We start from the raw sequence: 15066 nt of genomic DNA on the forward strand, positions 1-15066 counted from the left end.
ATTATTACTCAGAATGCTACCTCATGCATCAGGAGCCAGCCCAAAGCCCACTGCTGGGGAACTTAAAATTTGGAATGCTTAATATGGTACAATTGGCCGGCAGCCCTGATGCTCTCTGCTAAGCAGGCCCCGAATCACGCTGGTGGTCCGTCAGGCTGTGATGTCCTGTCGGCTCCCGGCATTTTCACCAGAACATGTTGCCCTGTGTGAAGTGATTCAGTCCAGTAATGGGCAGCCTGGGATTAGCAGCACTAACATGTCCATTCTTTCTCAGAATATACCCAGCTGTGCGTTTGCAAAAGTCTGCTCAGAGGATGGCTTTTCTGGCAGTATTTCCCCAGCTGGAGTCTGTACTGGTGATGGTGTCGGCTAATCTCATTGCTGTTCCCCTTGCTTCTTGCTTCTCGTCAATTCCTTGCCCCTTCCCCTTGCTTCCTTTCCTCCTTGCTCTGCTGTGAAGCTTGGGGGTGGAAAGACTATTGGCTTTGGAGTTGAACGGATTTGGGGGCAAGTCCCAGCTCCCTGAATTATTATTTGTGTGACCTTGGGCCATTTGCATCACCATCTTAGCCTCTGTTTCTTCATCTGTTAAAAGGGATGAAGGAGACAGCTATGATAAAGCATTTAGCGTATAGCTTTTTAAGAAGCATCTGTTTTATTTTCACTGCACATATTCATGCATTTTCCTTCTAGAGGATTTTAGCCCCTTCCTGTTTCTAGCCCTGTGAGGATTTAACACATAACTAAGACTGGCCTAAGGGTGTTATTTCCAAGTGGTTAATTATGCAAGTGCCTGCAGTGGTGGATTCACTGGGCTTGCTTTGTCCTGCTCGCATTGCTGGTTGTGATGGGACTGGGGATGCCTCTGGGGTGGCCACTCTTTTTGGTCAGGCCATTATTTTATTTTTAAATTTCAACTTTTATTTTAGATACACGGGGTACATGTGCAGATTCGTTACATGGGAATCTTGTGTGATGCTGAGGTTTGGAGTATGGATCCTGTCACCCAGGTGGTGAGAATAGTATCCAGTAGGTCGTTTCTAACCCCCCACCCTCTAGTATGCTACAGTTTCTTTTGCTCCACTCTTAACTTCAGTCAAGTCTTTGGGAGTGTTGGCAGGAGACGGGGGGGAAGGATGGCATTTGGACTTTGGGCCAACAGCTCCCACCGTAGTCTTCAGTCTCCACCGATGATAAGAGTCTTGTTCCCTGTTCCCATGTGCCTGCTATTGGGAGCGAAGAAGCTGAGGTTTCTCACATACCCACGATGGCTCTGGTCCTTTGTGCGTTCTCTAATCCTCACACTTTGCAAACAGAGGAAACGGAAAAGCTAAAGTTGTTAAATGACTTGCTTAAGGTCACACAAATAGCCACTTAGGCATTGAACAGGATTCAAGTCCGGAGTTTACTCCCTCCAGAGCCCCTCTCTTCCATCTGTGATGATTCCAGGAACACAGCGTACAGCACTGCACTTGCTGGAGTGGGGAAATAGGGCATGCTGGCTTCATGGGGAAAGATATGGTTCCAGTGTCTCTGGCCAGGGTTTGGCAGAGGTTCTCAGGGTACTTATACATAAAGCATTTTAACGTATCTCCTAAGTGTGGTGGGGAAGAAATGTGGATTCTGGAGTAAACATGAGCTGTCTGACTGGCTAGCCCAGCAGGTCCCCTAGGAACACCTGGGAGTGTGGTCCCTGCACGAGTGTGGTCCCTTCCTCACCACCTGGAGGCATTGCATGGGTTTCTTGAGCAGATGACCCAACCTCCTCTTTGTTGTGACAAGGACAAATGATGTTCACAAGGATGACACACTGCCAGAACATGTCCTGAATTTTATGAAGCCCAAAGCACAGTTAAGGAGGAGTAAATGTCCCATAGCGCCCCCCACACATCGACTGCATGTCAATGTTATGCCGCATCTGGGATGGTACGGATGAGCTACAGTTGGCGCGGGCTATGTGGCTTTCCTAGTTGTAAGTTCTCCTCTTCCCTGCTCAAAAAGCCTAGTCACGTGGGAGAGGGAGGGAGTAAGGAAGACAGAGCTGCTGGAATCTTTTACATTTTGCAAAATAGCATTCATTCACTGCAGGTGGCTATTGGCCTGGGGGCACATGGCACCACCAGCCTCTCTGTGATTCCACTTCATGAGGGGCTGTGCTGGCGGGGCCTACAGGTTCTGCGAGCCTGGCCTTGGCAGTGAGTGGGTGAGTGGAGGAGTTGTGGCAGGCCAAGGTGCTGGGGCCCACCTGGGGACACTGTGGGCTTGTGTGTCAGGCCCCACCTAGACCCCTCACATCCCTCGCTCAGTCTTTATTCCACATTCATCCTCTGAGGCCTCCTCATCACCATCTTAGTAGCCACCACAACACTGCATCATCTTAAAGACGTGTGGAGAGGCTCCCCTTGGGGAGGATGGGCCTGAGGGTGATAGAACTCAGGTCTCCAGATCCCAGGCCTGGGGCCACCATGGGGCTGCTCTGGGGGCTGCCGAGGGTATAAGCTGTGGAAGGTCCCTTCCTCCAGGGGGGCCTGTTCTGTCCTGGGCTTGACCTTGGGACCCTCCATGTGAGTATGGGTGCCTCTTTCCAGTCATACCCTAATTGGGGAGTGGACTGGACTCATTGGATCCTCAGCTGGACCTTGGTTCTCTGGGCCACAGGTTGCTCAGTGGGACTTCAGTGCACAGTGACAACTACCTGTGATGTTCTCCTCATGCAAGCCTGTCAGCTTCCTCACCAGCTGGGGATCACGGCCCATGGAATGGCTGAAGTGACCAAGGCAGCAGCTGCTGAGAGGGGTCTTGCTCTGGGAATCCTGCCGGTGGCTGCTGGAGCTTTCTGTCTTCTGCTCATGGCTCTTCCTGTCACTTCTCTAGCATTTACTGAGCCCCAGCCTGTGCCAAGTTCTATGTGGGCATGTAGGCTGTTGTCCCTGCTCTCACAGGGCTCCCAGCTTGGTGGGGAGGACTGAGGTGTGAACAGACCCCTTTACCTGTAATGGCAGAAGTGTGGCCAGGTCTTGTAAGAGCACGGAAGACAGAGAGATGTCCTCTGGCCATGGACAGATGGGGTCAACGGAAGCTTCCTGGACTAGGTGATTCTGGGTCTGGGTCTGTAGGAATGAACTTGCACTAACTCTGGACAAGGAAGGGCTGGAGAGAGGGGTCAGGAGATCCCTAGTGTATTCAGGAACTTGTATGTCATGCAGTTGCAGTCATGGGTGTGCAGGGGAGGGAGTGGCTGGAGTTGAGGCTGGGATGTCAGCAGGGAGGGCTACCTGGCTTGGGGCAGGAAATCCAGACTTCAGGACTGGTGTGTTCTTGGGGTTCTTTCCAGGGTGTTAGAAGTTAACACCCTACAGTTTACATGTCTTATTGTTCTTGTTCTTCTCTAGGTCAGGCTTGATGGGGAGAACTCCAGTCCACAGTCATTTGGCCCTGGGCTTCATCTCAGCTTCCTGGAGGGATTCTGTTCATCTATTCATCTGTCATCCATCTCTCTCCTTTCATCCATTCATCTGTCCATCTACTCATCCATCCATCCAATCATCTACTTAACCAACAAGTACCAATTGGGAGTCTCCTATGGATGAGGAACCCTATCAAATGCTGGGGGGCATGGAATTCAGGGGCAGTGCCTCCTCCTCTCCAAGATTGGTTATGATATGGAAAGTCATGGCCACATACCATGCCACTGCTGGGCATTCCAGTGGCTGGCAGAGCAGCTGTGCCCCGGGGCTGTGATCACTGAGGCCTCTTTCAGTGTCCGTGGGCATTTTGAGGACTCCAGAGCTCTGTCCTTTCACCTCTTATTTATTGGTTCTATGCCACTGTCTCTACTGTACATAGGCCTCCCTCTTTCCTTTTGTTTCCTCTGTGTTTCCTCCTCTCCCTTCTAGTCTTTTGTTTCACTGGAAAGAGTGGAAAAATTAAATGATTTTAGACCATTTGTGATCTTTATAGAGAACAGTTGCTGCTTCTTCCTTCTACTTCCCAAGGAGACGGGGCAGCCTGCCCAACCCTGATGCCCAGGCACTGTCCGTTTCTGTTTGTCCTGCAGATGTTGAACAATCTGTCCCTCTAACTAGAACATGCTGCCTGTAGACCAGGGACTGTGTGATGTTCACCATTTTATTTCCTGAGAGCAGTATAGGACCTTGTCTACAGTAGTGTTCAGGGAATAAATGAATGGGCATTTTATGTTTCTTACTTCCAATAGAAATGGGGTAAGCTGTTTTTGTGTGTGTGTATACTTTGGTTGCCTGTTTGGCTGGTCAACAACTCCTAGGCCAGCACATCAGCAAGGGCTTTGGTCTGAAAACTTTGGCTAGTGGGAAGGCTTATGTTTGACTAAGAGTGTTGCCTTAGGCCTGGGTGGGTCAGCAAATGAGGCTAGGGCTGCTCCTGCAGGTGGGACATTCCTGGGCCCAGCTGTAGCACATGGCAGTGGAGCATGGGGTGCAGAGAGATGAGCATGTGTGGGGGCGGTGGGGGTGGTAAGCAGCAGTGGAGGAAGGTGTGGGAGACCAGGCATTTGTGCACACACACACACACACACACACACATGGACACAGCCTGATGCAATGATACAACCAGCAGCCACATACACTGGCACAACCAGACCTTCAGACTGGCACAGCCCAACAGGCACTGACACACGCACATTACCTGTGCAGATCCACACATCAACATGCGCACACATCCACCAGGAGGAGAGCATTGCTGGTGGCAGAGCAGTCTGGGAGAGGTATTCTGTCTTTGGAAAAGAAATGGCAGCTACCCAGTGTCAGTTGCAGCGGATGGCATTGACCTCTGCAGTTAGATACCAGTGATCTCTTTCTGTAGAGGGGAAAAGGGGAGAAAGAACAGCAGAGAGAGAATAGCTGGTTGGTCGGACGGCTTTCTATTGCTCTGGTGCAAAATGTTACTTTTCATCCAGGCTGGATGGAATTAGGTGAAGGAAAAAGGTGGAAGGGGCCACTCCCAACACCTCTCCCAGATTGGCTTCCCAGGCATGGTGTGTGCCTGGAGGTCAGTTTAATCCTTCATAGAAACCCAGCCTGGGTTTAGTCCTGTCTTCAAATCAACTGCTTCTCAGAGTTTGCTGCAGTGACTGAAGCTCCCGCAATTTGAATATAAAGACTGTGCTTTTTAATACATTTACAGCAAAGGTAAATTAAGTAATCTCAATGTTCTGTTGTCCCACATGATATATGCAAATATTTCTCACTCGAACACGGTAAATCTTTAGCAGACGACTTTATCACTCAGAGCTAGGATAATTTTGTGCCATTTAAGTATCATTTACCAGAATATTTTAAATTACTAATTAATTATAGGAGATTAATTTTTGAATATGGCCCTGCATTTGCATTTAATTATATCCCACTGTTTACGGATTCTAAAGCCTTAGCACTTTAGCAAAAGTGCTTCCAGTCTGCGAAATTTCTATTTTCTCTTAGGAATTCTTAGAAATAAGATCACAAGAAACAAATGTTTCTAGATTTTGTTCTGATGGCTTGGAACTCAGCGGCTGCAAGAGGGGGCCAGAAGGCGGGGCCTGGCTAAGTTCAGGAAGAGAAGAGAGAACTGTCCTATTAGGGTCTGTATTTAAGGATCTACATGGCTCTGTCCCTTTCCTCCTCTGTCCCCATCCTCCTGCTCATCTTTCCAAAGTCTCTGAGTGCTGGGGAAGCTGCTGTGAGCTCTGTCCAGGTACCAACCAGCACTGGTCTTGCAGGCCTCTGGCATCCCAGCCCACTGTCCCCTCTCTATGACAGCACCATCACATCCCTCAGAGCCTGCTGCCTCCTGAACACACCTCCATTGCCACCTCATCCCAGAGCTAGCCCTGCACCTAGTGCTTGTGCTGTGACCATCTATTGCATCTCCCTCCTTGTGTGACCTGGGAATGCTGAGGGCAGGAACTGGGGCCTGTTAATCTTTTTAAATCACCTTTTCAGGGGCCATGTGTTATGGTTGGTAAACGAATGGAGGGTGGGACCCCAGGAGCACCGACTTCTGTGCCCACACAAACATTGTCTGGAACTTCGATTGCCCACTGGGCAAATGAAACACATTCTTAGCACTCCAGCCAAGCAAGGGTACCTGAGTAAAACATTGTAAGAATTTAATGTTTGATTTTTGATATTTCAAAGGAGCATCTAAACAATCATCAGGGAAAAAGGCCTAAGTGCTGCTGGACTTTCTGGTGTTTATTTTCTGGTTGGGTGTTTTTTCTATTTTGAGTTCCATCTCAAATCATGCCATCCCATTCTTGGTGCTCAGGGGTGCTGAAAGCCTTACAGAGACTGTCTGGGAGGCCTGTCTGGGGTCAAAGAGGGCTGTGAACCTGAAGCATGGGCCTGAAGACACCTGGTGGCCTTTCCTTCCTTTGTGGGTCATTAAATAGCAGAGCAGAGTGTCAGCTCCTCCCTGCAGAGTCTCTGTGGCTTATTAGCAGGTAGCCCCTTGAGGCAGCAGACATGAGAAATAGGCATTTACAAAGGGAAACAGCCTGCAGCAGCCAAAATGGCTCAATTACCCTTTCTGCTCGGATCCCCAAGGGTTTTCAGCCTGGGGGGCCTCGCCCCTGAGCCTGAGGTGAGTCAGCCTGTTTGTTGACTGAAGAGCTGATTGGGGAGCTCAGCAGCGAAGCTGTAAGAAGACATGGTGGGAGGCGGGGGGAGGGGGTGGGTCATGAGAGGCAGAAATGAGAGAGATTATCTAAATTGGTATGAATTTATCTCAGAAAAGCTATCTGTGCCATGTAGTCCACATCTGGTGCCATCCTCTGCACATGGCATCCCCAAACAGAGCCCTCTCCTGGTGCTGGTGAGATGAGAGACTTTCCTGATCCCACTCGCAGGACATGGGATAGGGATGTGGCTCCTTTGTTCGGCTGCGTGCTCCTTACGGGAGGGGGGGCCTGCAGAAGGGCAGGTACAGGAGCTGGGGTGAGTGCTTTTGGGCTCTGGCCCCATGGTAGCATCTAGGGATGGGTGCCTGTGACTCCCAAAGCCCCGGTGGGTGTGTTACAGTGCTCTTTTAGCTCTGCCATCTGCAGATGGCTTAAGTGTTAACCAGCTCAGTGCCCTCTTGGTACTCAGGTCCTTGTCTGGCATCCAGGAATAATAGGGCCACATGGACAAGTTGAAGGATGGTAAATGCAGGGGATTTTATTGTCAGATGGAAGTGGCTCTCAGCAGGATGGATGGGGAGCTGGAAAGGGGTTGGAGTGGGAAGATGATATTCCCCTGGAGTTCCACCATCCTTCAGCTGATCTTCTCTCTGACTGTCTCCAACCAAACTCCTCTTGATGTTCAGATGCTCCTTTTCTTCTCTCCTTCTCTGCTGTATCACTCTTCTGTTCCTCTGCCCTTCTACTTATGGAGCCTGGGGTTTGGGGTTTATATGGGTACAGGATAGGGGGGCATGGCAGGCCAAAAGGCAACATTTGTGTGTGAAAACAGAAATGACTGTTCCCATTTAGGGCTGTGGGTTTCCAGGCTTGTGGGTGGGGCCTTTGCTGGGGAACTTCCCTCTTCTACCCAGTATTTCCTGGCCTCCTGTCTGTGTCACTGGTAGGAACCTGGCCTTAGTCACCTGCCATCTGTGCTTGAGCTGCCAGTCCCCTTGGAGAGAAGAAGGATTCTGCAATCCTAAAACTCAGTGTCATGTGACAGTAAGCATGTGTTGTTACTTGTGAACCTCCTGGTCAGCAGACCTGGGTTAGACTCACTGGATCTCAGCTGGGCTGGCTCATGCATCTGGGCTAGCTGGTGAGGATGGCACTGGCCAGCTGTAAGCTGGGGTGATGAGCCTTGCCCCTTGACAGGCACACTAGCCCAGGCTTATTCATGTGGCAGCAGCGAAGTTCCAGGAAAGCAAGTGTGAGTGCTCAGGGCTGCTTGAACCCTGAGCTCAGACCTGGTGTGTTGTGATTTCTGCTGCAATCTCTTGGCCAGAGCAAGCCATGAAGTCAGCCCAATAGGCAGGGGAAGGAGACTCCTCCTCTGGATGGAAGACTGCTCTTGAAGGGGGAAGTACAAAGTCACATTGCCAAGACAGTGGCTGCATTAAGGGTTGGAGAGTTGGGACCATTTTTTTGTCCATCCAGCATGGTCCTAGTGTGCAGATGAGCTTCCTGGGTGGAAGCAGGTGGCAGCAGGTCTGCGGGTGACCTGGGGTCATGTACCTCTTGACTCTCAGTTTGCTTCAACATTGCTCAACTTTGGGGTGAACATGGCAAAGAGGGGGGATGCAGGGCAAAGGGAGGGATAAAGGCAGCTTTTATTTATCAAGTTCACCATATTTAGACCTTGAAACTCATGAAATCTTCTCAACAATGCTGGAAGAGAAGGGCTCGGATGGAGCTTTGAGCCTGCAGGGATTTTGGGGTTTGCTCATGGTCCGGAAGATGAAAAATGGCAGAGCTGGGCTATGAATGCTGAATACCCTGACTCAAAACCCAGCCTTTTTCCACCACTATGTGCTGTTGGGAGAGGAGGCTTGTTGCCATTGACAGATCAAGGGGGAGCCCATTTTTCTCCTGGAGTATAACACAGAGCAGACTAGGTGAACATTGCCATGGAGTAGCAGGTAGCATGGGGAAGGGGACTGGACACTTCTGAATGCTCGTATGGAGATGGGGACAACCCCCAGTCCTCTCTCTGCCAGCACATCTGCAGAGAGCCTGAGGGGATGGATGGGGTGCCTCTGCCTCTCAGTGGACAACTAGAAGAGCAGTTTCCACAACCTCCCAGGCACCTGAGAGTCTGGGGACTTTTTATATAGGCTTTCTGTCTACAGGGCAGGCAAGGGCAGAGTTCAGGCAGACCCAGCCCCTTTCCTGCCCCACTTTCTCACCATGTGGCTTTCTGAGCTCTGGTTCCTCATCTGCTCAATGGAGTTAATATTTGATTCACAATGTTCTTTTAAGTACAGATTATTTTGGGATGTAGGTTTTCCTTTTTCCTTTCTCACAGTGCTTGATGTGGGTATGGGTACCCAGAACATGCCCAGTGACTGATGTGTGAGTGGGGAGATTGACGAGTCTCAGAAAATGTAAAGATATGGGTATGAAGGGCATTGAGAAAAGTGAAAAGATCTTCTGTGACCCTGGGCAAGGTCAACATTCTGAAATTTGGGATGTGCTAGTGCTTGACATCAGGGATTGGGCTGGTAACCTGCTGCTAGGTCGGTGGACCTAGGAGAGAAGTGGCAAGGTCGGTGGGCTGTTACCAGGCATGTGTACTCTTCACCTCCAAGTTGCCTGCTGTGCAGGGCATGGTGTGGCCTCTCCGTCTCCCCATTGCATTACTTATATCTGCACTATCACCAAAGTATGCTGTGAGCGATGTCGGGGAAAGCAATGTACGGGGTTGTGGTCCACAGTTGGAGTCACGGAGCCTGGGGGAAAGAAGCTGCTGTAGGAAACAAGTGTGAAGGTGCAGAAGAAAAGAACTGGAGGGAGGTAGATCATCACAGGAAGAGCACACATGAATTCCCCCAACCACATCCAAGAAGCCCTGGGTACATGGGCACAGGGAAGGAAGGTGGACTTCAACAGGGAGATGCAGGACTTGAACCACTTCGATTTAAATAAGAAAAGGCAGAGCAGAGCACCTGAGAGTGTCCCCCTCCTCCCACACCCATTCCACCCACTCTTCTCTTCACAGAGGAAACCTGAGGCTTTCAGATGCTCAGCTGGGGCCATCATGATGCTTTTTTTTTTTTTTTTTTCCCCCCAGGGCTGGGGCTGCTGGTGGCACAGAGGAAGGGGCATTGTCCTTGGAGCAAATGGACACAGAATCAGAGCCCAACTCTGCTATCAGTGCTATCTTTTTGAGGCTGTTTACTGGTCGTAAGCTGGGGTATTAACACCTTCCCAGAGGGTTGCCATGGGAATTAAATGAGGGAACACGCTTGAGAGGGCCTGGTGCAGGGGTAGTGCTCTGCAAATTGTAGTTTCATTATTGTGCCTGTGGATGGTGTTTGGCTGAGATTGTAGAACCAATCTGGGACTGTTGGGGTCAAGCATGGAGGTGCCTGTGGCTCAGAGATGGGGAGCTGTGGCCAGCCTGGCAGAAGGATAGCTCCCACTCACTCTGTGTCACGAAGCATAGCTCCCAGAGCCTAGTGAGGAAAGCCAGATGTGGGGTGCACCTTGGGTGGTAAGAGGAGGGGCTAGGAAAAAGTGACAAAGTGCTCACAATCTCCAGCCAGCCCAGCTGGGTTTGAGAACTGGCTTGCAGTCCAGCACTCAGCTGGAGAGGATGTTAGAGTCCAAGGGAGAGGGGGAGAAGAGGAGGGCTAAGTGCTGCCTGGGCTCCAGATGCTGGCTGGGCACTTTTGGATCTTGTTCAGGAGCAGGGTGGGAGTTCACAGGGCACCTCCCATCTGGGCTGTTATTGGAGCACATGAGCAGGAGCAGCTACTAGTGACTTTTCAGGAGTGCTGGTTACTGGGCTGATAGAAAGAGGGACAGCCGCTGATGCTTTCTGCCTGCAGAGTTACTCTTCAGATGAGAAGGCATCTCTCAGCAGCCTGTCGGTGGCCAGTCCACCACTAAGACAGAATGGGCTCCATCCCCGGACCTCTTACACTGGGTGCTTTGGGGGAGAAGGAGAAGGACATGGTCTCTGCCCCTGAAGCACTGCCAGACTACACTAGAGAGAGAAAACAGTGAGTACCCAGTTGGAGACTGCCCTGCACCTAGCGAAGCAGGGTGGGAAGGGGCTGCATAGCTGCCACTCTCTCGCCCTGTGATGATCAAGTGGAACCATCCCATCCAGGCCACCGCGTGAGCCACTCTTGGGTAATTCTGTAACTTGGAGCTTTTGAGGACAATCAAAGGGTCAGAGAAGAATGGCTAAAGCCACCCTTTGACATGATAGCAGGCCATAAACCCAAATGGCTATGGCATCCAGGCAGGGATATTAAGGCAGACAGCAGGTAGGCTATAAGAACTGAGAGTATTGCAGCTGCAGGCACCTGGGGAACATCCTTCTCTGAAGAGGACTGTTAGGCTCTGCCAAGATTCCCCTGAGAAGGCCTGGTGTGGTCACTATTTCTTGTGTCTCAAGAGGAGCCAGAAATTTGGACTTTCTGTGAAATCTCTTAGTTTTTTAATGTTTGTAGCTAATTACAAAAATGCTGAACTCTCTGTTGGCCAACTCTGCCTGTGGCAGGGCTGATAAGGCTTGTAGACTGCCAAGTGGCAATGTCTGATTTATTGCATATATACTGTCAACTTAAGCTCATTAACTATGAGAATAGTGTGAAACAAGCCCTGTTCTCCTTTCCCAGTCCTTTCTTGCTGAGGATCGGCAGTCATTCTTAGCACAGTGGTCCTAGGAGTTCCTATTTCTTTCCTTTTTTTTTTGAAATGGAGTCAGTGGTCCTAGGAGTTCCTATTTCTTTCCTTTTTTTTTGAGATGGGAGTCTCACTCTGTCGCCCAGGCTGGAGTGCAGTGGCATGATCTTGGCTCACTGCAGCCTCCGCCCCTCCAGGTTTAAGCAATTCTCTGCCTCAGCCTCTGCAGTAGCTGGGATTACAGGCATGTGCCAGCACACCCGGCTAATTTTTTGTATTTGTAGTACAGACAGGGTTTCACTATCTTGGCCAGGCTGGACTTGAACGACTGACTTTGTGATCCACCTACCTCGGCCTCCCAAAGTGCTGGGATTACAGGCATGAGTCACTGTGCCCGGCTGAGTTCCTGTTTCTTTCCTTGGCTCCTCAAGGTACCACCCCTGTTTTCTGTGATTCCAGCACCCTTCTTACTTTTGTTGGTGGGTGCTGACCTGCCTTAGGGGTCTCCTTCGTGCAGTTGACCCTTGAACCATGCAGATATTAGGGGAACCAACCCCCTATGCGGTCAAAAATCTGTGTATAACTTTTGACTCCCCCAAAACTTAACTCCTAAGCTTACTGTTGGCCAGAAGCCTTACCGATAACATAAACATTTGATCAACACATATTTTATATGTTATAGGTATTGTATACTATATTCTTATGGTAAAGTAGAGAAAATGGAATTAAGAAAATCATAGGAAGAGAAAATATATTTACTACTCATTAAGTGGAAGCGGCTCATCACAGAGTTCTTTGTCCTCATTATCTTCATGGTGAGTAGGCTGAGGAAGAGGAGGAAGGGTTGGTCTTGCTGTCTCATGGGTGGCAGAGGCGGGAGAGGTGGAGGAGGGATAAGCAGAGGAAGGAGAGGCAGTCACATTCGGTGAAACATTGATTGAAAAAAATCCACAGGTAAGCGGAGCCTCACAGTTCAAATCTGTGTTGTTCAAGAGTCAACTGTAGTTGCCAGAAGCTCTTGTTCTTTTTATCCACCATTGCTCAGATTCTACCCTAAATGTGAACTGAGCTCTTTAACCATTACAGGCACTTTTGGTCTTTCCTGTGTGAAGGTCGGCTCTTTAGATGGGTGGTGATCATTGGCATTGGTTTGCTCTGCCTAGCAGTACTCCGCAAGGCTGCTGCTGGTTGTTAACTATCTTGGGACTGGCAACTTCCAGTTCGTGGGTCTTAATGGCTTTTTCCTTTCTGCATTTGGGACACACTGACTCTGCTGGTTCCCTCTCTGTGCTGGGGTGGGGAGGGTTTCGGCCTGCCTGACCATTAGCGTGAGAAGTAGCTTCCTACTTAGGGCCTGAGTGGCAAAGTCTTGCCCATTGACAGTCACGTGGAAGCCATGGTGCTTTTATGTTCTACTGTCAGATTTTCTTCCTCCAGTCCCTGCTGTGGGTGCAGCATGTCCAGGGAGCCTGTTCAGGCCAGTGCTGAGGCGTTACTGCATTGGGCTGTGGCCTTAATTTTCATGTTTTTCTAAAACCATATCTCACTTGCAGGGAGGGACCAACCTCACCTTACGATTGCTCCCTGAAGTGCATTGAATGGACCATGCAGAGTAGGTGCTCAGCAAGTCACTGACTGCATCAGCCAGGCCAGTAGGGAACTGCCCAATTCCCCATATCACACCTTGGAGCTCTCCAGAGCCTGGGACTAAGGTTCGCACAAGCTCTTGCCTTGGCTGTGTCCTGTTCCCTGTATGACTATAGGGCACTGCCTTGCCTTTCTGGGTCTCATTTGCCTGTCTTGAAATGGATTCAATATTAACTGGGCAGTGAATATGGACCAGGCTCTGTTCTAGACCCTGAGAATATAAAGGGACTGAGACAAACAAAGTCCTTGTCTTCAAGAGCTAACATCTTAGTGGAAGTGGTGGTCAGACACTAAACAAATAAATGAGTAAACCGAAAGTCATACAGGTAGTGATAACCCCCAGGAAGAAAAATACAGTAAGGTAAGAAGAGAGTGGTTTCGTGGGGGCACCACTGTAGAGCTGTGGTCAGGGACAATGATGCCAAGAAGGAGGCATTTATCGAGAGACCGGAAGGGTGTGATGGAGCCCCCCAAACAAGATCTGCTGCAGAGGGATTGTGGCAGCTGGAGTGGCATGTGGTCCTGAGGCTGGAATGAGCTCAGCACATTGGAGCATCAGTGAGGAGGAGGATGTGCCTGGTGCCAGGTGAGCCAGGGAGAGAGTGGTGGCAGGTGACATTGGGAGGTGTCCAAGATCAAAGCACTGGGGGCTCTCAGGCCTTTGTCAGATTTTGGGTTTGGTTTCAATTGAACAGGAAGTCACTGGAGGTTTGTGAGCAGGTGAGCAGCATGATTTGGAAAGGGACCAGGGTTAAGGTGTTGTCTCTGCCACTTTCTGATTCCATGGGAAGCAGCTCAGGGACACAGAAATCCTGAGGAAATGGTAATCTATAGTTATCAGCCAACAGGGAGCCTGGGAGCCGAGAATGGCTACCCTGGGGAGGTGCTCCCTCTGTCTTCCTACTTGTCTGGGCCACGAGGCCTGGATGGGCAGCCCCCTGCCTGGCAGCCTCATTCTGGGCTCCCTTCACTCAGGCCACCTGCATGGGCCCTTGGTGTGGGAAGCCAGGCTGGCTCCTGCTTTGTGCCTCACGGAGCGAATTCACAGGGGTGAGCTCAGCCTCTTGGCAGCCACCATAGCGGCTTCCTGTGAGGAGCAAGCAATCAGCCTAAAGAGCTTTGCACATTATTAATGTGTGTGCAAATGGGCCTGCCTTGCTGCTCCAAGGACTCTCCTTGTGAAAGGGCTGAGAGAGGACGTGCCCTTTCCAGTGCATCTTTCCTTTTTCCTTCAGCAGGGAATTCGGGGAAGCAGCAAAAGCAACAGCAATAACAAACCCCAACCACACAAACTTGTTCATCACCTAATGAGAATCAGGCAGGGCTGCTACCAAGCCCAGTGCAGGGCCTCCCCTCCCCAGGGCTGCGATTTGTTTGCCCTTGTGCCAATAGGTAAACAAAGCAGGGATGCCAGTGTGTGGACACATGTGGGTGTGGGGGTGGGTGCAGAGTTTGCATGTGTTCCACCTTTGTCTGCCTGTTTCCACATTGGCCTTTGAAACTGTGTGATGCCCCTACCTCCACCATAAAGGACTCACTGACATTGTGGGAGATAGTGATGTGGGGCATCCCACACCCCATCCCATTCTTTGTTGCTCCCAGCTGCTTCCCCTCCACTCTCAGCATCACTGGTAGGTTCCAGGCTATGGCCCTCTGTCCTCTGTTCCCTAGGTTTGGAGTGTAGCTTTGCCCTTAGGATAAGGTGGTTTTCAGTAGGGCCCCCTTCCCCTCCTGTGACCCAGTAGACTCCAATCCTCATCCCCACCATTCATTCGAGATCCCCCAGGGCACTGGCAGTGTTGGGGCGGAGAAGTAGTCAGGCCTGGCATTGCACAGGACCAAAATCATGACATGACTTGATTCAAAAATCAAGCAGTTGCCTGGTTCATCCTCAAAGCTGGGTACCTTTCAGAGCCTTTGCAGTGATGCTTGGGTCCCTTGGTTCTGCTGCCATGGCTCTGAAGTCCTGTGTCCCTGGACTCTGGACTTGATCACTGCCCAGGCCCGCACGGCAGAAAGAGCTGCAGAAAGTGGGGCCCAACAGTTCCAGCTAGGCTCTCCCCTTGTCTCCACCCCTCCCTCATGTGTGCTCCCACCCCAGGGTT

General features: G+C 50.5%; 1 protein-coding gene across 5 annotated transcripts in view; it reads left to right on the top strand.

Moving 5' to 3' along the window:
- The window catches only part of GRID1 (glutamate ionotropic receptor delta type subunit 1), a 798312-nt gene that overhangs the window by 224350 nt on the left and 558896 nt on the right, over positions 1 to 15066 (top strand). The window lies entirely within an intron of this gene.

This window comes from Chlorocebus sabaeus, chromosome 9 (genome assembly GCF_047675955.1).
Source record: "Chlorocebus sabaeus isolate Y175 chromosome 9, mChlSab1.0.hap1, whole genome shotgun sequence".
Taxonomy (NCBI): Eukaryota; Metazoa; Chordata; class Mammalia; order Primates; family Cercopithecidae; genus Chlorocebus; species Chlorocebus sabaeus.